Source organism: Mobula hypostoma, chromosome 6 (genome assembly GCF_963921235.1).
Source record: "Mobula hypostoma chromosome 6, sMobHyp1.1, whole genome shotgun sequence".
Lineage (NCBI taxonomy): Eukaryota > Metazoa > Chordata > Chondrichthyes > Myliobatiformes > Myliobatidae > Mobula > Mobula hypostoma.
The window spans coordinates 20,041,542-20,066,503 of NC_086102.1; the positions used below are offsets into that span (position 1 = coordinate 20,041,542).

A 24,962-nucleotide genomic window follows, 5' to 3' on the forward strand; every position below is an offset into this window, starting at 1 on the left:
CTAGCCTAATCACAAAGCAATTCACAATGACCAATTAACCTACTAACTATTAAGTTTTTGGAATGTGGGAGGAAACCAGAGCACCCACCCAGAGAAAGCGTTTGTTCATTGAGATGAAATCATTACACAATGCATTGAACTAGAACAAGGTAAAACAATAACAATGCAGAATAAAGTGTAACAGCTACAGAGAAAGTGCAATGCAGGGAGACAATAAGGTGCAAGATCATAACGAGGAAGATTGTGAGGTGAAGAGCTCAATTTATAGTACCAGTGAACTACTTAGTAGCTGTCATTGAGCCTGGAGTGACAAACAATCTACAGGAAGAACACAGCAGGTCAAGCAGCATCTGTGGGGGAGGAAGAAACGGTCGGCGTTTTGGGTCGAAAACCTGCATCAGGACAGTGCGTGGAAAAGGAAGATGGCCAGAGTAAAGAGGAAAGGGGCAGTGGAGAGCTGGGGGCCAGTTGCGTGTGCAGCTCTCCGGTGAAATGATATCGTATTTGTAAGTAGGATGCCATGCACAATTCTGATTTGATGGAGATAGATGTGAGAAGCAGGGGAATATCTGGAGAAAACTCCTGAAATGCCCGGTTCGCTGCCGCTGCTACTGTGCGATCAAGAATCTCTGGAGCGAAGGCCCCAAAATCCCTGGCTTTGCCTGCTGCTGGCAACCGAGGCTGGGGTCGAAGCGCTCGGTACTCGGTGGCTCGAAGTTTTCGGACGACTCAGAGTCGGACTGTGGTCGGGCATGGCAGGGAGAGTTTTCTTCCTTCTCCCGTCTGTGTGAGATGTGGGACTTTCGAGAGACTTTGAACTTTGTTACTATGACCATGGCCTGCTCTTCATCAAGTTATGGTATTGTTGCACTGTTGTAACTATATGTTATAATTATGTGGTTTTTGTTAGTTTTTCAGTCTTGGTCTGTCCTGTGTTTCTGTGATATCACACTGGAGGAATATTGTATCATTTCTTAATGCATGCATTACTAAATGACAATGAAAGAGGACTGCGTGTCCTCATAATCTAAAAAAAAACTTTTAAAAAGTGGAGAGCGTGAGCAGTTTCAAGTTCCTGGGTGTCAAATTTCTGAGGATCTAACCTGGTCCCAACATATCGATGTAGTTATTAAGAAGGCAAGATAGCAGTTATACTTTATTAGGAGTTTGAAGAGATTTAGCATGGCAATAATTACACTCAAAAACTTCTGTAAACCTACCGTTCAGAGCATTCTGCCAGGCTGCATCACTGTCTTGTATGGGGGCTGGGGGGGGGGGGGGGTGCTACTACACAGGACCGAAAGAAGCTGCAGAGGGTTGTAAATCTAGTCAGCTCCATCTTGAGTACTAGCCTACAAAGTACCGAGGACATCTTCAAGGAGTGGTGTCTCAGAAAGGCAGCGTCCATTATTAAGGACCCCCAGCACCCAGAGCATGCCCTTTTCTCACTGTTACCATCAGGTAGGAGGTACAGAAGCCTGAAGGCACATACTCAATGACTCAGGAACAGCTTCTTCCCCTCTGCCATCCGATTCCTAAATGGACATTGAACCCGTGAACACAATCTCACTTCTTTTAATATGTACTATTTCTGGTTTTTGCACAATTTTTAATCTATTCAATATATAAATACTTTAATTGATTTACTTATTTATAATTTTTTTTCTTCTTCTACATTATGTATTGCACTGAACTGCTGCTGCTAAGTTAACAAATTTCACGACACATGCTGATGATAATAAACCTGATTCTGATTCTGTTGACAAAAACATAACTTTCTCTCTCAAATGATCACAAGTCTTTTGAGCATTCTTTTGCAATGACGCAGAGCTTTTGAATATTTTTAAATCAGAGATAGGTAAATTCTTGAATTGCAAGTGGATGAAAACTTACAGGCAGACACCAACTCAAAGGGGAGGTTACAAAGGAATCAGCCATAATCTTATCAAATGGAGGTCAGCTCAAGTGGCTGACCTACTCCTGCTCTAAATTTCTATGTTGGTAACTGAGTAATAACAGAGTGAAATTAGTTGAATTGCACTTTCAAGCTAGCACCAGATAAATAAACTGATTGTACTTATGCTGAAGAATGTGCAGAAAAGGAAGCTGGAATATACCGGGCACTTGTTAAGAGGTGGTGGACTGCAGAAATTGTCACTGGAAGGGATGATAGAAGGAAAGAGGGAGAGAGGAAGGCAGCAAACCACTTGGTACGATAATGTGAGGCAATGGGCTGGGTTGAGTTATGCTGAGGCCGGAAAACGAGCGCAAGATCGAAGAAGATGGAGGTGCATAGCTGCCAACCCTGGATTCAGGACGGCACCCACTGACTGACTGACTTATGTTTATCTTCATATTTCTACTGTATGAACCATACAAATATGAAGGTTACAATGAATCCATCCAAGCACAATGACGAAATACTACACTAAAAATGATAAGAAACGTGTATTTTGACCTCTCTGGCTTTGGCCGTACACAATATTCCAATAAAATCAAAACAGAAACAGTACCCAATTCTTAATTCAGATCCTTTGCTACCATCTGGACTCAACATCATAGTAGTAGTCATACTTTATTGATCCCAGGGGGCAATCAACTTCAACAATTTCAGAAAATTCACATGTTGGTTCCGTTTGCCCCTTGCCTCTCTTCTCATCTCATCCTTTAGCTCGATATTGTTACACTTCCACTTACTTTTGCCGTGCATCATTATTCTTTGTCATTTGACCTTTCCTGCCTTGCCCCATGGCAGACTGAACCTTGGTTCTCACTTCTCTTTTTCTGCTCACTTCCCCTACTCCTGAATTTGGTTATAAGGACTTGAATTATTAACAAGGTTTGTCTCTCCACATATGTAGACTGTTTATTCTGAACATTTCCTGCTTATGTCAGATATTACCCTCCCCAGCAACTTGTGGCTGCAATAGGCTTACACTCAGAAGCCACTTTATTAAGTACACCCATACACCCACTTGCTAATGCAAATATCTAATAAGCCATTCTTGTGACAGGAACTCAATGCATAAAAACAGGCAGACATGGTGAAGAGGTTCACTTGTTGTTCAGACTAAACATCAGAATGGGGAATTTTGATTGTGGTATGATTGTTGGTGCCAGACAGGGTGGTTTGAGTATCTCAAAAACTGCTCCTCTCCTAGAATTTAGTCTCTGGACTTCACAGAGAATGGTGCAGAAAACAAAGAAACATCCAGTGAGTGACAGTCCTGTGGGCGAAAACACCCTGTTAACGAGAGAGGTCAGAGGAAAACAGCCAGACTGGTTCAAGCTGACAGGAAGGGAACAGAAACTCAAATAACCACGCACTACAGCAGTGGTGTGCAGAAGAGCATTAATGAACACACAAAACAATGAAACTTAAAGTGGATGGGCTACAATAGTAGAAAACCACGAATATACAGAAATGTACTCAGTGGCCACTTCATTAGGAACCTCATAATACTACCTCCTGTACCTAATAAAGAGGCCACTATGTATATACTTGAGCTAAACACAAATTAAAAAAGATCAACATGGAGTACTGTCAGTATGAAAGAAAATATTAGAGACTTAACCCATTTCACACTAACTAGAACACCTTCTATAATTAGATTGGGGGGGGAAACAGGGTTAAGATTCTATAAATCAACAATATAGATAGTGCAGTGGATAGTGATATCTTTTTGAACAATAGGCTTGTGAAAATAATGGGGAAAGAGTAAATAATTAACAATTACAGTTAGCATTACAATGTAAGAGGCAAATATATATTCACTAATAGTCATTCATGCTTATAATACAAACACAATTCACAGTGCATCAGGGTTTACTTTCAAGGGGCTTTAGTTATGAGATTTCAGAGAAATTTACTCTATACTTTTGTCCCATTCATCACAAAAACTACCAAACGCTATTCATATTAAGACAAGATTGAAAACTGACATTGTTGCTCCAACTAATAAAGGCCAATGAACTGAAACATCTCTCAGTTCCCAGAAACTTCTGTAGTACAAAATACCAAACTATTGTAACCAACTACTATTTATTCAAGGGCATTCCCTGTTAAAAACAGACACACTCCAAAGTAAAATAATAGTTTTCACACTAAGTTACAGTTTTACCAACATTGGGCTCACATCAAGTATGCACTCAAATTAACCTGTTTCCCATTAACTGAACAGGAAGAAACAATTATTAAGTCTTCTTTTAAGTGCTTACTTACACTTACAACGCACTTTCATTTCAATAATGTTATTTAAATTCAATGTATGATACTAGTTTCTATCTGATAAAGCAGAAATGTTGCTTTGCAAGATGTTGGCCTCTATCTACTTCTTTGGTAGGCAATCCAAACCAGAATAAGATTTATTTTCTAAATTCAATCAAAATTATTTTCATGTTTATTGCAGTAGTATCTAATTAGTTAAGTGAGCACCACAGATTGTGTGGTCAGGAAAATCATGCTGCAACGAACCAGCTGAAAAGCTGAATAAATATAAATCCCAGTGGTTATCACAAACATAACACTGACTCAGAGCATCAGAATCTGTCATCAACGCCATTCCAACTGAATCTCAGAGTAATATTTGTTTCCAGATATATGGTGCTCCAAGAAAGCTGGCTAAAGCCATTACACAGAGAGATGTTTCATGCATTCCTGACCAGACTGGTGGCCTTGGTGACTCACTTCATCACACGACTTCACAAAGAACTTAGTAGTAGATCATCATGGGTGCAACACAAAATGACATCCTTGTTCAGATTTGGTGCTGGTATAATGTCTTGGATAAAAATTAAAATTGTAACTTTTAAGAAAGGGAAACTAACATCAATATTGGAAAAGAGATTAGATGTTAAACAATCTGAACCCAAATGTTTCACTGTAATCAGGAATCTCTTTCTTGATTCAAGAAGCATGCGTGAGCAGCTAATTGTCTTATTATTACGGTAATTTTTTTCCCCATGTTAAAACCCAAAGATACTCCAAGCTGTTTTTCAACTGTGTCACCCATTCTTGAGTTTATAGATCATTTTAACACAAGATAAAAAACAAGAAAACAGACTGAGAGGAGATTATATGGTGTACAAACTCTACCATATAAATTCTGTTTATCATAGCCAAGTTAGCAGAAAATTTGTTTAACTCCCCAGTAATGAAAAACGAGCATTCATTTATGCTTCAGGACTGAAAAGCTTTACAGATCACAGGACTTAAAACAATTGAGATAACTCTTGGACCAGGCACTTAACACTTGAACTATTCACAATAAATCTATCTTCTAATCCAATCACAAACAGTCCCACTTAAGGGTTTCGGCCCAAAACGTTGACTGTACTCTTTTCCGTAGATGCTGCCTGGCCTACTAAGTTCCTCCAGCGTTTTTTGTGAGTAGCTGTCTTCTAATCCAGTAGGCTTGCTTCAGAATAAATGTACTATAATTAACATGCAAAATAAGGTTGAAGTTATGAGAAAATGTTGTAAAGAATAAACTTAAAAGTTACTTTTCATAGTCTAGCATGCGATACATAAGCAATTAACTATGGAAGTTGGAATAAAAAAATCTTGGAAGATATGAAACAAAATGAGGCAAGTGATTAGCACAGATAGACATCCTAGTCAGCATGGACACTGTACAACACTATGACAATGACTGAGGAGCCAAAAAGCCTTGAGATTTCAGATATATTTCCAAGTAATCTCATTATAAAGGCATGAGTTCATCAAAATACTAGGTCAAAAAGAGGATTGTATGGGTGTAATGATAACGATTACTCAATTTCCTGCTCTCCATGCGAGCTGACATTGAAAATAATTCCTACTTTTTAGGAGTTGGCCTCATCTCTATAAAGTGGTTTCTTTATCTGTCCTTGAAACCAGCCCATTTTCAATATAACTTATCCTCCCTATATTTGCTGGCCATCTTTCCCACAGCTCGATATTCAAATTTCCTCTCAAATTTCCATTTACAGCTATCTAATCATTCTGGATGATTCGATGAATAGCTCTTGTACATCTAATAGCAACTCATTATTTCAAAACTACGGTCACTATCTCCTCAAACAATTCATCTTCAGTCCTTCTGATCCTACAAATAACTGGCCCTTCTTACCTGGTCACAATTTGTTTGCAACCAGCCTTCCCTGCAACTGCATGCCTGAATCTTTACACTCTACTTCCCACATTTACTTATTTAAAGACAGTCAAAAGATCCTTAGCAATGGCTTCCTCTCCCATTTACACCTTTCCATCTCTAAGAGCTCCTACTTCCATTGCTGGAAACATGCATACTCATGGTGCCAGATTCCACAAACACATTCCTAACCTATTTGAGCAAACTTTTACTCATCCCTCCCAATTTACTATTTTTGCCTGACAATAATCCACAACATGTCCTGGGATCTTTACCAACATTAAATTACATTTGCTGCATATCTGACCCAAGCTCATCTACCATTGATAAAGCTTACTATAATGTACCATTTAAAAATATTGTGAATGCTTAATGTGTTGACTTGATGGAGAACGGCAAAACTGGTACATAACCTTTAGAAATTGTTTAAATCACTTTGGGACAAACATTTTATTATCTCAAGTTACTTGTACATTGACAAGTTATTGATACAGAATTTTAATATGAATAGTAATTGTCCCATGCTAATACAAACTCTAGCTCCAGCTCTAACATAGATGAATCTGATCAATGCTGTGCTCTGATCATTGCAGTTAAATCATTGAAGACCAAGCACAGTTCTTTTTTTTTAATAATTTTTATTAAATTTTCAAAAAGAATACATGAAAAGATAAAATCTACCCCCCCCTTAACCCTCCCCCCCCCATATATAGTCCTACCTAAAAAGAAAGAAAGAGAAAAAAAAGAGCCGCCTGGGTATTGGAAGGTTTCCACATGCTCCATGGGATTCAAAATAAATTTGGTATAATTATTCGTTACTTTCCCCAAGTAACCAAAATCTTTATCGGAGCACTTAAATATGCCATCCTATCTTTTGTAAATAAGGGTGCCAAATATTCAAAAATGTTACATATTTATCTCTTAAATTATAAGTAATTTTTTCAAGTGGAGTAGAACTAGCCATTTCATTATTCCAACGATGCATACTTAAATACGAATCAGATTTCCAAGTAACTGCTATAGTCTTCTTAGCTACTGCCAATGCAATTTTTATAAATTCTTTCTGATATTTATTCAATTTAAATGTTGATAAGGAAACACAGAAATCTCTATTAGCAAGGAGGCCTTTGTTCCAAAACAGACTTATTCCTTTTACAATGGACAATCAACTTTTATATAATTGGTACCAAAAAGGGATTAAATTTATAGGAGATTGTTTTGAGCGAGGTATATTGATGTCATTTGAACAATTAAAGGATAAATATAAAATATCTAACAATACTTTCTTTTGTTACTTTCAATTAAGGGCTTACTTAATAGGTAAGCTGGGTCAAACAATGTTTTTGCCAAAGCCTAATGAAATTGAAATTTTAATTCAAAAAAGGAAAATTAAAAAATTTATTTCTTGTATGTATAATTTGATTCAAGAACAGACAATCAAACAAGGAACCCATAAGTCAAAGCAAAAATGGGAAACAGATCTGAATATTAATATTGATGAAACAAATTGGTCAAGACTTTGTCTTGACAGTATGACAAATACAATAAATGTTCGACTTAGATTAGTACAATATAATTTTTTACACCAATTATATATTACACCACAAAAAATAAATAGATTAAATTCAAATCTATCTGATAAATGTTTTCGGTGTAATCAAGAAATTGGTACTTTTTTACATTCTACTTGGTCTTGTTTTAAAATTCAACCCTTTTGGATAAATTTAAGAGTCTTATTGGAACAAATTACTGGAATTCAACTTCCACATAACCCTGTATTATTTCTATTAGGTGATATTGAAGGGATAAAACCGAAACTTAAATTGAATAAGCACAGTTCTTTTTGACCAGAAATAATCAAGGATGACACAATCAGCAACTTTGAAATAAATGCTAAATGGCTAACGTTTATCACATTTTGGCCATGAGAATCAACAATTCATCGATATCAATGAGATGAACATTTTAAGCGGCAGGGACTAGTCATAAATGAAGGCTCTTCTGTTCTTCCATACTGATAATCCAAAAGAGACGACTACTCCAAGATTGTAGTCCTAATGAGGATTTCAGCAGATTATTTGTTCAAGCTGTCCAGCAACTGTTGGGGCGGTGGGGGAGGCCACAAAAGCTTATCGCCCAAGTTCGAATCACTCTAATGGATATTTAACTTCAATTAACTAAATAAAATATGGAATAAAAATCTAACATTATTACCCATCAGCATAGCACTATCTGACTGTTATAAACACTCCATTAGCTCACTGATTCTCTTCAGCAAAGAATATTTTTTATTTTCCTTTTGACATGGAAGGACCCATTGAATCTGATTCAATTTTAAAAAACCACTGCACTCTCCACTTAAATTCCAATAATCCATTTTCTCTCATATGTCCAGTAATTCCCCCATACTCTCTTACCACCCACTTCCACTCTGAATAACTTGAGTGGTTAATTAACCTACCAACTAGCACATATTTGAAATGCAGAAGAAAACCAGAGCACTGGAAGGAAATCTGTACAATCACAGGGAGAACAGAGAGTACCTAATGCAGACTGAACCCAGGTCACTCTGAGGAAGTACCTGACTCCCCTCAAATGGCCACTCAGTTAATAGCCAATTGGGGCAGACACTAAACAAAGTATTTAATATATGCCCCTCAATGAAATACTGTGGCAGACAACTTGCTGTATTTTTTTTTAAATCATCCTTCATTTAAAAAATACTATTTGCATAATCCTGTCATGATGCATATGGTTAAAAATTTTATTTTGTGCTGCATTCCTGGAGAACACCATGAGAAGGATGGCAAAGAAACTCAGATCTCAGCCCAAAACATCAACAGTTTAATTCCTCACCATAGATGCTGCCTGACTTGCTGAGTTCCTGCAGCATTTTGTGTGTGTTGCTCAAATGTTTTAAATACACATTGGTGCCTTAAGTGGGAGTAGGGAAAATCATCAGTACAGACATTAAATTAAAGCTCTTGCCCTGCACAATAACATTCTATTATTAGCTCACATCTGATTATTAAGAGATAGGAATGAATTCCATCAAAGCAGCAATGAGCCACCCAAATATAAGGTGAATCGGCACTAAAGCTACAGATAGAAAAATAAAAGAAATCAAACTAATAAAAAGGCACTGAAAGCAATGCAAACAAATTCTGTTGAGATTCCAGTAACTTCTCAACAGAGGTAAAGAACTACAGAAGGAATTTCACTTCAGGAAAAGAGAATCAAACTGGCCTTGGGTTTTTAATTCATAAATTTATGTCACAGCAAGACCATAAAACAGTAAATCAACCTTGCATAAGGCAAAGTGAAACAGTTCTCCTGGAAAACTTAAGGGGACATATAACCCTTAAATTAGAACCATACCAGTTAACGCATTGGCCTTGTGTTCATAATCTCCACATCCCAATATATGAAACTCATACAATGGCATCACTGATGAGAGCCCTGGTCCAGCACAACATGAGAGGCTTTAAAACCAATCTGGGCAATGTAAGCAAAACCTTCGTATAAAGTTATTTCACAAACACTCACAAACACCAACTCTCCAATTTTTATCACGGGTTTGTATTATTCAATTAGTCTAAACACGAGTTTTAAGGACGTCAACATCAAAAATAATAAAACTTAACATGAAGCAAACATTACCTACATAAGCTAGCTAATTTCTTTAAAAAAAAATCAGGAAATACTAATCAGCAATTTTTTTTTATTTGGTTACAAAAGCCTTGCACTATGCTATCATTTTCAATTCGTTTTTAAAACACGGAGCAAAATTTCAGAAACAATTTCTCAAACCATTATGACAGATATAATGGCTTCCACCTGTTTCTGAACCTAAGTGCTGACTGGCATCTTCCCAGTATAAGTGGAAATGTAGACAAAGATCTCCATAGGCTCTGGTTGCTCTACTGCTGTGAGGCCACTGAGGCATTAAATTAGTTCCACCCCACTAACTACCCTCCCATTCTCCAGCTCCTTCAGGCCAAAGGTTTGTCACTGTTGTTATTACAGCAGGGTTAAAAACACACACTTAAATCAGCCTGGCATTTTGGAATTTCAAGCTGGCCTATCCACCACTATACTTCATCCAGTTTAGGACTACTCACAAACTTCTCTTTCAAATTGCCTGTATTGAAATTGAGCAGTAAATAAATTCTGCATACAATTCAGCACCTCGGTTTCAGATTATTCAACAAAACAAATAGTCCACTCTCTTGAAATAAACCAACAATGTTGCCACAGGATTGTAATATAAAAGCAATATAGAATGTAAATTAGCTGAAGAGTCAAAAGTTCACTAAACTTTAAAAAAATGTTGGACCAAATCTTATTGGTAGTTCCAATCAAAACGACCAGTGTTCAATCTAAAATGCCATTGAAACTGCTGCGCATGCACTGTCCAGAACTAACTAATGGATATGAAAGACAAAATCTGTTAAATTTGCACCACCATTGACATCCAAGCAGTGCAAAGACTTCCTGTGGTTTCCCACCATCACACTAGGGAAAAAAAAAATCACTTCTCAAATCAATTAATAATCTGGAATTACATCTGAAAAAAACTAGCCATTAGTAATAATGACCATATACTACTAAATTGTTGTCAGAACCTTTGGTTTAGGAAAGGAAATCTGTCATCCTTGCCCTATCTGTGACTCCAGACACAGAAGCATGGCTAACTTTTAAATGCCCTCTGAGATGGCCTAGCAAAACACTCACTTCAAGAGTAATTAACAACGGGCAATGTTTCCTTGCCAATTATATTCGGATCCCTAAATATTAACAGCACTTTCTTGCAGGATTCCAAGTTCAATTGCTATCAGTGGATACTGTAGGGTTTTGAATAGGGAAGGGGTAGGAAGTAACTTGCATACCTTCCCAAAATTATTTTGAAAAACCTTCACATCTTCAATTATGTATTTGATTTCAGTTTTTACCCCCCATTTATATAGAACATGGAGCAGAGAAACCAGTCATTTGGCCCAACTAATGCAAATCAGCATTTATTCTTCACCAAGCTTCCTCCTATCCACCTTCCTATAAATATAATGGCACAGCCCTCTATTCCCCCCTCCTTTATTCGCTTGTCTTACCTTTCCTTAATATAATCCATCTATCACAGCTTGGTATTACAACTGCTCTGCCCAATACCAGAAAATCAGCAAAGTTGTGGATACAGCTTAACACGTCACAGAAACCAGTCTCTCCTCCATGGGCTCTGTCTAAACTATTCACTCCTCGATAAAGAGGCCAGCATAACCTTGGATGTTCCCTTCTCCCCCTCTCATCAAGCAGAAGATACAAGAGCCTGAAAGCATGTAACACCAGGCTCAAAGAGGCTACAGAATACAGACTATATAGAATATGTTACTATTTAATGTTCCTTGAAAATTTTATTTCCACTTTGACTTCCTAATCCTTTCATGTTCTCTTTTTGTGCTATTTTTCCCTTCAATTACAGTATGTAGTTAACGTCTGCCTGTTTCCTCAGTCTCTTTTTAAGCATGTGGTCTTCAGCTACCTTACATCATTATTCACCCATGGAAACACACAAAATTTGTGTCTATTATCTTTTAGTCGAATATGTTCTTCCTGAACTTAAACCTTTCTATTCCATGCCAATATGGCTGTCTATTTATATTCCCAAGTTCTGCTCCTAACCTTTCAAAATATGTTTTCTCCAATGTATTAGCATAGTTTATGTCATACTTATTTCCTTATCCATTGTCAAAGTGAATTATGTTATGCTCACTATTGCCTGAACACTCCCCTACATTCATTTATGATTCATTTTTTGTTACTAGCTATAATAATGAATCCTTTCCCATTGAGCTTTGCACAAGTTAGTTGAGATAAAAATTGTATATGTTATAGGAACCCAATTCTCTTATCGTCTTGAACTATCTCTTTGACTGAAATTAATACTGAGGTAGGCGAAGTTCATAAAATTACTATACTCTATTTAAGTCATGATTCTTCTTTATCAACAGATTTCTTCCTTAACCTCTATGCCCAAAAATGGATTAAATTTTTATTATATTGAACTTAAATTATATTTTATTTAAATCCATATACAATGGATTCCAGTTAATAGAGCCATCAGGGCAACTACTTATTTGGGACAGCTACTGAAGAACAAAAACTAAGTCAGAAAATAGCTGGGATTACCTTTGTTTATTTGGAGCAATATGCCACTTCAATTGAGCAGGAGACTGGTGCCAAACATTTTCTACCTAGCATGAGGTGCATGCACATCATGTGGCTGTTAGACACTACACTGTACTTACAGCGAACAGTCTTTAAATAGGGTCAGTTGCATTTGTTTGTGTTCAAAAAGCAATGACTTTTGTCGTTGATAGTTTGCGAGAAATAAGCAGAAGGAGAATTCAGAACTGTTTTGCTCACCGCGGTTTAAAGCATTCAGACTTGGAAATGCCAGAAATGAAAATGAAACTATTTCACTACCTGAACAAGTTAGGGACTATGAAGAATTTGAAGGTATCAATAATCATCTCAAATGTTACCCCTGGTTGCCTTTGGACAATCAGCTCACACCTGCGGCTCCAATTAGCCATTTGCACATGGCAGCAGCCACATTCCGAGGCACTGCTTTGACAGGTGATGTAAACCAGGTGAGGGTAGCTGGTGAGTCTTATACCTCAGTGAGATTGGGACATGCCTCCGGCATACAGTTAGCTCCAGCAGTCTGGACAGATGAGATTTGCAGTGAGACCCGATGGCCAGAAAGACGGTTCTGCAGTATGTCCAGAGTGAGAGCAAGAGCATGACAACACACCAAAGTAGTCATGGTCATCTACTCCCAGCCATGGCAGACCACAGTTCTGATGCCTGCCCGTGCCACTGGACACAGATTTCTGACGTCAAGAGAGTGGAATTGCCCCAGGGCAATGGCTTTCCCACTTTAAAATTAGATTAGATTCAACTTCATTGTCATTGTGCCGAGTACCGATACAAAGCCAATGAAATGCAGATAGCATCTAACCAGAAATGCAAAGAATAGTGTTATTTACAAAATAACTGCAAATGAAAAGTAAGTGCTACAGCACACAAATATAAAAGTACTGAGACAGTACAATATGGGTGCAATACTGCTTAGTGCTGTGATGTGAGGTTCAGCAGGGTCACAGCCTCAGGGAAGAAGTTCTTCCTGTGCCTGCTGGTTTCTGGGAGTGGAGGTTCCTGTGGCGCCTACCAGATGGGAGGAGAGTAAAAAGTCCATGGTTAGGGTGAGATGCATCCTTGATAATGCTTTTCGCCCTGCCCAGGCAGCATTTATGGTAGATGTTCTCAATGGTGGGCAAGTGCCGATAATCCGCTGGGCAGTTTTCACCACACGCTGGTATGCTTTGCGGTCCAATACGGGACAGTTGCCATACCACACTGAGATGCAGTAGGTGAGTGAGTATGCTCTCAATGGTATAGCGGTAAAAGTCCGTCAGTATTCTGGGACAGAATGAGCTTTCCTGATGCTTCGCAGGAAATAAAGGCGCTTTTGCACCTTTTTGATCAGGATGGAGGAGTTCAGGGACCAGGTGAGATGCTCGGAAATGTGGACACCAAGGAATTTGAAGCTTGATACACGCTCCACTACTGTTCCATTGATGTAGATGGGGGCGTGAGTGTGGTTCCTAGCATGCCTGAAGTCCACAATGATCTCCTTGGTCTTCTGGGTGTTAAGGGCCAGGTTGTTTTCGGCACACCACAAGGCCAGGTGCTGGACCTCGTCCCTGTAAGCTGTCTCGTCATCCCCTCTGATCATGCCAACCACCGTGGTGTTGTCTGCAAACTTGATTATGGAGTTAGAACCACGTACAGGAATGCAGTCATAGGTGAAAAGGGAGTACAGAAGAGGGCTCAGCACACAGCCTTGAGGCACACCGGTGTTCAGGGTGAGAGTGGAGGAGGAGAGGTTGTCTAACTTAACTGATTGGGGTCTGTTAGTCAGAAAGTCCAAGGTCCAATTGCAGAGGGATGAGCTGATACCAAGCTGACGAACTTTGGCGATCAGCTTGGAGGGGATCACAGTATTGAACTAAAGTCAATGAACAGCATTCTGACATAAGAGTTGGGGCTGTCCAGGTGGGTCAGGGCAGAGTGAAGTGCAGTGGAGATGGCGTCCTCTGTTGACCTGTTGGTGCGATAGGCAAATTGATGGGGGTCCAGGGTAGTGGGAAGACAGGATTTCAGATGTGATAGAACCAGTATCTCAAAGCACTTTGCAATGATGGCGGTGAGTGCAACTGGGCGGAAGTCATTCAGGCCCGTGGCAGTGGAATGCTTCGGCACTGGCACGATGGTGGTGATTTGAAGTTTGTGGGGACAACTGCCTGGGCCAGGGACAGATTAAAAGTATCCGTGAAGACCCTGGCCAACTGCCCTGCACAGACTCTGAGCACACGGCCAGATATTCCATCCGGACCAGCTGCCTTCCGACAATTCACCCTGCTCAGGGTGGCACAAACATCGGAGGTGGAAAGTGAGAGGGGCAGTTCACCAGGTGGGAGATCCGCTTTGAGGGTGACCTCCTTGTTCTCTCGGTCAAAGTGAGCATAGAAGTAATTGAGCTCATCAGGGAGGGAAGCAGAGCTGGAAGGGGGCACAGTACTAGATGGTTTGAAGTCTGTAATGACCTGTATTACATGCCACATGCGCCGGGGGTCCGAGGAATTGAAATGATCCTTGATACTCTGTTTGTATATGTGTTTCTCTCCCCCACAGATTTCCTGTAATTGTTGGGTACAATGGACAATGGCCAATGGTATTGCTAGTGTTCTAATTTGTTCTGTGTTTCAGATAAAATACATAATTTGTTACTCAATTCATTTGTAGTTTGTCTTTTTTATAACTTTTTTACCTAGTGTATCCATGAAACTTCAGCTAATTAGGGAAACCACCTAACAGAGCCAAAAGGTACTTGTCCCTGTGTCCCAATTAACCTTAATCATCAACATGGCACTGGCAATCATCGGCAACATTCTGTGCTATATAATTTTTATTTGCATTTCCACAATTTGTTGTCTTCTGCACTCTACTTGATCTTTTATTGATCCTGTTATAGTTACTATACTATAGATTTGCTGAGTATGCCCATAGGAAAATGAATCTCAGGGTTGTATGTGGTGATATATATGTACTTTGATAATAAATTTTACTTTGACTTTGAATCCACCTTTCATTTCATTTTTCTCTAGTTCTTCTGCCATTATTTTATCCATAAATGTATTATTATTCTACTTCCCCATTTTTCTCCCCAGCTTTTCTACACAGGTTATACTCACAACGTACAATTTTAAGTCTTCATTTTGTTAGCTTTAAATTAGGAAATTAGACAAAGAGATCTTCAGATTTTTAAGGTACATTAAATAATAGAATATTCTATAGATTCATCAATAAGAAAAGGTTGGGACAGTAATGTAGCTAATAAGGAATACACAAAACAGTACAATGGGCTGCAATGGCAAAATGGCAGAAATAATATATCAATATATTACTTCAGCATTCTCTGTCCCTGACCTGAACTTTAACTCTGTTTCCCTTTTCACAGATGCTGGCTTACCTGCTGAATGTTTCCAGCACTTTATATGTTTATTTCAGATTTAAAGCATCTGCAAATTTTGTTTTTGAAATAATAATGGCCCAGGTTGTTCAGTAAGAATAATATTGAGACCATCAATACCCAAGGTTGGCGCGTGGCCAAGTGGTTAAGGCGTCGGTCTAGTGATCTGAAGGTCACTAGTTCGAGACTCAGCTGAGGCAGCGTGTTGTGTCCTTGAGCAAGGCACTTAACCACACATTGCTCTGCGACGACACCGGTGCCAAGCCGTATCGGCCCCAGTGCCCTTCCCTTGGACATCATCGGTGGCATGGAGAGGGGAGACTAGTAGCATGGGCAACTGCCGGTCTTCCATACAACCTTGCCCAGGCCTGCACCCTGGAAACCTTCCAAGTCACAAATCCATGGTCTCACGAGACTAATGGATGCCTATTAAATTATTATTAATACCCAAAGTTACCAAGGAGTAAATTGGATAGCATCCTTCAACATCAACTCCTGCTCATTAAGTCACTATCTACTTTATCCTGCTCCTAGATAAGGTTTATCTACCACAGAACACATGAAGGGTGTGAATTTATTATATTTATAGAACATTGAACATAGAACAGTACCACACTGTACTGGCCCTTCAACCAAAGATGTTGTGCTGATTTTAACCCACTCCAAAATCAACCTAACCCTTCCCTCCCACATGACCCTCTACACTTACTTGTCAGATAGCACAAGTGTGTAGGTATATCCAACCCAGAGCAAAGCAATCTTCTACAGTGTAATAAATCTTAACTATATAATCATGAAATGTCTCTGGTACTGAAAACTTACTTTTAAAACTTCAAAGACTAAAGTGTTTCAAACTGAAGCTGCAATCTTTTTTCCTCTCTCAAACACACCTTTCTTGTCGTTTTGTTTACTATAAAAGATTTTATACAGATCTAAATCTTTATTTAAGTTTTCTGCTAATTCCCTAATGGGTTATTGAGAAACAATGCGAATTACTGAGTTCACATCGGTCTGAGATGTCCTCTAGTACACTCCATACCATATCAGACTCCTGATAACCAAAGGTTGCTATGCAGAAGCCAACAAAAAGTCTGCAGGCAGCTGTAAGCATAATAAACAGTGATTGGCCATTGACCACAGATCATGACTAATGAACATGTTCAGTCCTCATGAGCCAAAAAATGCAAGTCTCACCAGCAACACCTACATCTCATGAATGAATTTTAAAGTGCGTTAATCTTCATGAATCCAAGACTAGAATTCGGGTAGTTTCAATCAACATAAAATAAAAATTTGAAACACAAATGCACAAAAATCATCTCATTTATTTTTGTTAAGATCACTCTCAGTGTCTACCCACTAGTGGAAGCTTGCATAACTAAGTTTTGCAGGATGGAATTCAAGCAGTCTAGGATTAAATACACAATACACTCAGCCTATAGTTTAACTCTACATTTCATCCCCCTTTAGATTTCCACTTCATGATCCAGCATATCATCCACGTTTGGTCATAAGACTGTCCATTAGATTTTAGACTGCTGCATTCAAATTAGTTTTTGCTGCATTAAGTGGTAGTTCATTCTAGAAGTTCTGAACAGTAGTTTAAGTAGTCTCTGAACTTATATCGTACTTTCTATGCAAAAGAAAATATCTACATTACCAAGAAAAATTTATTTTATGCCTCAAAATGTCACGCTCCAGCTATTTACGTTCTACTTTCCCTAATGGGAATTTAATCTCTTTTATTCTATTTATAGCTTGTGAGAGAAAACCAGAAACTACTGTGAGCCCTTTCATTTGATGAATAAATTTGAACAGCCATATAAGGTCCTGTCAGTTCTAGGGAATCAATATTACCCATGTAATTCTCAAGGAATCTAACTGCGTGGATCGCTTGCCAATTATGCTTCAGTCACTCAGGGAAGAGGGCGCAGTCTAACGGACAGCGTGGGACACTTTGTGGTGATTGCAAGACCCTGTTGGACATTGTTAGTGTAGAATACTGCGAGTCTAATTCACTGGTTCATAGCTGCGTGGCCTTCGTTGTGGTGCAGACCGGGACCTCACCTGCCGCGGCTGGTCAGGAAGGAGACACTGAAGCTGGCTGATTCCGCGTTGGGATGGGAGTTTGCCCCTTCTGTCAGCACTGCTCTCCAGTGTTCACTTGGTGCAAGACAAGCTGCATTGCTTCATTCTGTGGCTGCACTGCACGATATGAGGAACTGCTGTGGGCTGTTCTTGGCTTCAAGACAACATCCATGCATGATCAATCCATAGGCCATGATATTCAGGGACTTGGACTATATCATTACTTTATTTTGTTTTGTAACTATGTTTTTTTGCTATCATAAATGTAAGTGCTATAAATGCTCTGTGTGACTGCTGATTCTGTGTTTTACACCTTGGCCCCAGAGGAACACTGTTCCATTTGGCTATATTCATGTGTATTGTTGAATGACAATTAAACCTGAACAATATAACCTAATATGTTAAACATATTGATAAATCTTAACATTAAATTCATCACCAGTGGACAACAATCTGCAACCACACCACATACAATCTGCCACAATCCAGTGGGAATGTTTGTTAGACCATCAAAGTGCTTCACCTCTTCTAACTATACACTTCATAATTTGAGAAACCTAACTTACAGATGACAAGTTAATGAACTTCAATATGAAAAATATTATATCCTCGATGACAACATAGCTAAATAGTTATTTGAATAATGAACATATTATTTACTCAGTTTAAATCCTTGAATATTCCATTGTGCTATTCACTGTGCCCAGAGATTGTTACTCAGGTTTTTGCGTTTAGGATATGAACGTGGATTATGGACCTGGATTATGGACTCCCCCCTCCCCCATCTTATTTTCTTTATATTCTCTGTTTTTCGCCCGATCATTCTTTGTCTTTTGTGCAGGGGAGGGACATTTGGGGTTGATGATCATGCTGCCATTCTTTTCTTTCCTGATTTTGCGGCTATCTGGAGAAGACAAATTTCAGAGTTGTATACTTTGATAATAAATGAACCTCTGAAACTTTGTAAAATATCAGAGCAAATAGCCTGTTTGACAGCTACAGTGATGTATGTTAATCAAAGAGGGAAAATGAACATCAGGCAAACTAGCTGTAACACAAACCCTGCTATAGTAAATGAATACAACATTCATCAAGGCTACTACATAATATTATAAATCAAAAACTAGATTTTATAATGTGATAGATGACTTGGTTTCTTCTCACCAGACAATAAATAGTTCCATTCCAGTTTTAATGTTAAGATCAGTGAAAAACAGCTGCAGTAAAGTTCAACCTAAAACAATAGTATTGATTACAAAACCCTATGGAATAAAAAGGAACTGGACTTCTTCCAATCACTGTGAAATCTGAATACATAGGCCCTCTAATATAGAGTACAGAATCAGTCCATTTCACATTCTTGTTTCACAGAATTTCTCCCACTTTTCTTTATCAAATCTAACATGATGCTCAACTCCTTTCACGTTTGCTTATCAAATCTCCCCTTGGGTGCGTATAGACAATTCATCTCATCACTCCGCAACAGTAACAAATTGCATTAAGTCACCACTCATTTTTATCTGAATTTAGTGTTATTCTTTCATGCCCATCTTGTACTGGCACACACCTGTTTCTCTCTGTCCACATGTAGAAATATTTGTTTTGTCTATCAAAACTTAATAATTTTAACAACCTCCATTAGATCATAGCTCAGCTTTCACTTTTCAAAATAGGGGGTCAGACACTTTGTCCTTCCTTGACAGGTGTATGCAATTTTTGATATAAGCTTTCCCATGATGCTACATACCTTATGTGGAAACTGGAACAGTACAATTTAGTTCTGTGAAATTTTAAATACAGGTGTATGTTATCTTGCCTATTTTTCTATTCTATTGATGATAGCTAGACTGTTTAAGTAGTGTTGCTCATTGTTCATATCTCTGACAAATAATCAGCTACTACAGTAATCATTGTATTACCTTACAACTTAATTTCATTTTCTTTCTCCATTTAATTGCGTAATATTGTTTTGAATAAATTTGAATGACTTGAATATTTATAGTGTTATTAACTGGTATAGATATTTTAATGATTTATGGAACTTGAATTCCCTTTCTTCCCTGTCTTATTTAGCTTATGTTTCAAGAACTATGTACACATTTCCCTTTCAAGTGCAAACATTTAAATGTTTTAAATCATTTGCCAAATATATCCCTATTTTTCAGGTTTATTACTAGCCTCTTGTAATGGTACTTTCCTTCCCAAATTGCCTGTTCCATATCCCCGATTTGAAGTGTTTCATAAACAAATTAAATCTTTAAGTTAGACCCACTTTCTAACTTCATAACCCTTGCTCTTACTTCCTTCTGATGGGAGGTATGGGGCATCCAGGAAGGGGTAGCACCTCTGGTGAAGGTGCTTGTCATGTCCGTTCCACAGCAGCTCACTCGCCTTTGATCCCCACTGGGCACTCAGCTCTCACCTGCAGCTTCAAGTAGCTGTTTGCATGCGATACAGCACTACCAGGCAGGCTAAACCAGGTGAGAGTAGTTGGTGGCTTCATACTCAGTTGAGATAGGTTCACTTGAGCATGTGAAGTCAGCTCTGGCAGACGGGGCGGATAAGATCTACAGTGAAATCCAATGGCTGGGAAGATGGTACTGCAACACTTCGTGGAGAGCACAGGGCATTGCAAGGAATAGATGATGTCATGGTCATCCACTGCAACCAAGGAAGATCCCAGTTTGTGGCACTCGTTCGTACCACTGAACCCAGACTTGAGGTCAAGAGAATGGAACCGTTCCAGTGCAACGGTTGGTGAAAGAGACAGAAACCCATGGAAGAAAGAAAAAGGGGGGAGGAGCACCAAAGGGAGGTGCTGGGCGGACATCTATGCTCCGTCTGCCAGAACAAGCAGGATCTCCCAGTGGCCACCCATTTTAATTCCACTTCCCATTCCAAAATGTCCATCCATGCCCTCCTAAATTGTCGTGACAAGGCCAAACTTAGGTTGGAGGAGCAACACCTTATATTCCGTTTGGGTAGCCTCCAACCTGATGGCATAAACATCGATTTCTCAAACTTCTGGTAATGCCCCCCCAACCCTCTCCTCTTCCCCATTTCCCATCCCTTGTCCTTCTCTCACCTTATCTTCTTGCCCACCCATCACCTCCCTCTGGTGCTCCTCCCCACTTTTTCTTTCTTCCATGGGCTTCTGTCTTTTTCACCAATCAACATCCCAGCTCTTTACTTCATCCCTCCCCCTCCAGGTTTCACCTATCACCTGGTGTTTCATTCTCCCTCCCTCCCCCCCAACCTTTTAAATCAGCTCCTCAGCTTTTTTTCTCCAGCCCTGATGAAGGCTCTTGGCCTGAAACGTCAACTGTACTCTTTTCCATAGATGCTGCCTGGCCTGCTGAGTTCCTCCAGCATTTTGTGTGTGTTGATCCTATATCTATCGTCCAACCCTTGTCCACTCAGATTCAAGTTGATTTATCACATGTACATCGAAACATGCAGTGACATGTGTCATTTGCGTTAACAACCAACATACCCAAGGGTGTGCCAGGTGCAGCCCACAAGTGTCACAACACATTCCAGTGCCAACAAAGCCTGCCCACAATGTTCTCCAGAGCAACATAGAACAAAAACAAAACAACAGCAAAACAAGCCCCGTTCCTCCCTCACACCCATGCACATAAACACACAGTCCTCTGTCCCCAGGACAGATAATTCCATCGCCTCATTGATGCCCTTTATTATCTACTTAAAACAGCCAATGAGATTGATCATCTAAAATTTTTGCTAGACTTTTCAAATGAAAATTCTGAGTGAAATTCTTTTACATGGTCCCTTAATTTGATATGAGGTTATTTCATATAATAATAGGGACAACTACCCAACTACTTTTTTTCTGAGTGGCTCATGGGAATCAACCTACTTCCAACTCCATTTCTGGGGGTTCTAAGGTGGTTGATGAGGTCATGAACATATTGTGCCAGAGGTGGAAACGGTGTCAGTAACAATGAGAAAGCGGCTATGCAGTCCATCCACTAATTGTACACTCCCAGCAAATGGTCCTGAGGTTCACAAAGCCAACGAGAATACTCCTCCTGCGTCTTGAGCCGTCATAGGCCAGCCGTTCGCACAAGTCGGTGGGAATGATATCCGTCTTCAAGGAAACTTACAGAACAGTCCTGAATCATTTCCCATGCCTACATAGTAAGTTCTGGCTGTGACGGAACTCAGAATAGGACCTGCTTCAGTTAATATGCAGTCAAATAATCCTACCTGGCCATGGAGAGTTATACAAGGACCAACACGGCTCCAGTGCTGCGAGCATTAGAGTGGAAGAAGGTGCCAAAGTCAGTTAATTTACCCTGCTAGTCAATCTGGAGGATTCTGTGCTTTGAAGTGCATGCGGTATATAGACTAGAATTCAGTGATGCACAAGGAGGAAATGGATCATTGCCACAGACTAGGTTCAAGGCTTTGACTTTGAAATACATTTCTCCAGCCAAAGCCTGAACCTGTTCAGGCACACTGAAGACACAGGTGAATGTCACCATCAGTATCATCTTTCACTGACAGAAACAGCTCCTAGACGATGGAAAGCATGCCAACATCTTCCAGGGTCTCAATATTGTTGACATACAGTGGAAACAGGAGGGTAGAAAGCTCTAATTTAGTGAATGTTAATTGCAGGGATCATTATTCTCGATTAATGCACCAACGATGACTTGGAGCTTAGCTTCTGAACATGCATTCTGAGCATCACCTGCATACTACAGTTCAAACTGAGGTTGGGGTCTTTGTTTTAAGGTGGAGGAGATGTAGCTTCAACTGTTCCTTATATGTCCTGTAACTAGTTCCACACCAGCAGTAACAAAAGAAAAAAAATGCTGGACACACTCAGAAGGTCAGATAGCATCCGTGGAAGAGATGGTGAGTGAAAAGGGCACAAATATCCAACAACTTACTGATGACCATTACACATGTAGACAATGTAATAGTTCTCAAGGTCTATAGCTTGAAAGTCACTTCTCAGTGAGCCAGGAATTAAAATGAATCAGCCAGTGCCCATTGAAAAGAAACACTAAAGAAATTTCCGGACTGCAACTTTGTCCTTGACATATTCTACCCTTAAATCTTTCCCACAGTACAATCTATAGTCTACCCTCACTCTTCTTGAGTCTAAAAAGATGGCAATAAGGCTACATGCCACCTGAAAAAACAAAACCAGGGGTGTATGATCTCCCTGTTGTGGAGAACATCACTCACCCATTTTTACTATGAAGGTGAGCTGACTGATCTGTGGTTCCTTCTATTTATTGTGAATCTTTTCTGAGTAGAGATTTTAAGTCATCTATTTCTCAGTTCTCTGTTCCCAGATCTTCATGAGGAACAATTACGTACATTACTCTCTCTACTATGCTTTTTCTAGCAAATTTTAAAACGTATGATATATTTCATCCAGACCAATGGCTTTATCCAGTGATTGATTAGACCAAAAGATCCTAAGATATTGGAGCAGAATTAAGCCACTTGGCCCATCGAGGCAGCTCTGCTATTTCGACACGGCTAATCTATTTTCTCTCAGCCCCAATCTTCTGTTTCTCCCCATATCCCTTCATGCACTGACCAATCAAGAATTTATCAACCTCTGCCTTAAGTATGCGTAAAGACTTGGCTGCCTGTAGCAAAGAATTCCACAGATTCACCACCCTCTGGCTAAAGAAATCCCTCTTCATCTCCGTTCTAAAATGATGCCCCTGTATTCTGAGGCTGTATCCTCTAGTCGTAAGACACTCCCACAAGAGAAAACATTCTCTCCACATCCACACGATCTAGGCCTTTCACCATTCAATAGGTTTCAATGAGCTCATCCCTCATTCTTCTGAATTCTAGTGAATACAGGCCTAGAGCCATCAGATGCTCTTCATAGGACAAGACATTCAATCCTGTCATCATTTTCATGAACCTCCTTTGAACCCTCGCCAGTTTCAGCACATCCTTTCTTAGATAAGGAGCTCAAAAAGGCACACAACACTCCAAGTGAGACTTCACCAATGCTTTATAAATTCTCAACATCACATCTTTGCTTTTATATTCTCGTCCTCTTGAAATGAATGCTAACATTGCATTTGCCTGCTGCAACACAGATTCAATTTACAAATTAACATTTAGGGAATCCTGTGCAAAGATTCCCAAGTCCCTTTGTGCCTTGTTTTTTTTTGTATTTTCTCTCCATTTAGAAAATAGTCAACCCTTTTGTTTCTTCTACCAAAGTTCATGACCATACACTTGCAAACACTGTATTCCATCTGCTATTTCTTTGCCCATTCTCCTAATCCAAGTCCTTCTGAGGCCTCCCTACTTCCTCAAAACTACCTGGCCTTCCACCCATCTTCATATTCTTTGCAAACTTTGCAACAAAGCCATCAATGCTGTCATCCAAATCATTGACATATAATGTAAAAAGAATCAGCCCCAACACAGATCCCTGTGGAACACCACTAGTCACTGGCAGTCAACCAGAAAAGGCCTCCTTTATTCCCACTCTTTGCCCCCTGCCAATGAGCCAATGCTTTATCCATTCTAGAATCTCTCCTGTAATACCATGGGTTCTTAACTTGTTCAGCAGCCTCATGTATGGCACCTTGTCAAACGCCTTCTGAAAATCCAAATACACATCAACAGGCAATATCTTTGGAAATGAATGAACAGTCAACATTTTGGGTCAAGGCCCTTCATAAGGGCTGGAAAGGAAGGGAGAAGATGTCAGAATAAAAAGGTGGCGGGGAGGAGGAGGACGACAAGCTAGAAAGTGATTGGTGAAGCCAGGTGGGTGGGGGAGGAGTGATGAAAACACCTAGTGACTAGCAGTTCTGTGAATGAAAATTCCTTGCTAATGAAAGGTCAGACTGGTTCAAGCTGTCAGGAAGATGACAGTAACTCAAATAATCATGCGTTACAATAGTGGTGCGCAAAAGAGCATCTCTGAACGCACAACACTTCAAACCTTGAAGCGGATGGGCCAGAGCAACAGGAGGCCATGAACATACACTCAGTGGTCTCTTTATTAGGTACAGAAGATACCTAATAAAGTTGTCACTGTGTATATATGGTGAATAAAATTACTCCTTGATCTCCAAGTTTCATAGAAAAGTAAACAGATTTCTGGAATGAGAACTCTAAAACAGCAACTAAAG

At 39.4% G+C, this 24,962-nt stretch overlaps 1 protein-coding gene across 2 annotated transcripts in view; it reads right to left on the minus strand.

The window, feature by feature from the left end:
• hlcs (holocarboxylase synthetase (biotin-(proprionyl-CoA-carboxylase (ATP-hydrolysing)) ligase)) overlaps positions 1-24,962 on the minus strand; it is a 254,168-nt gene that overhangs the window by 95,107 nt on the left and 134,099 nt on the right. The gene's annotated exons all lie outside the window — the stretch shown is intronic.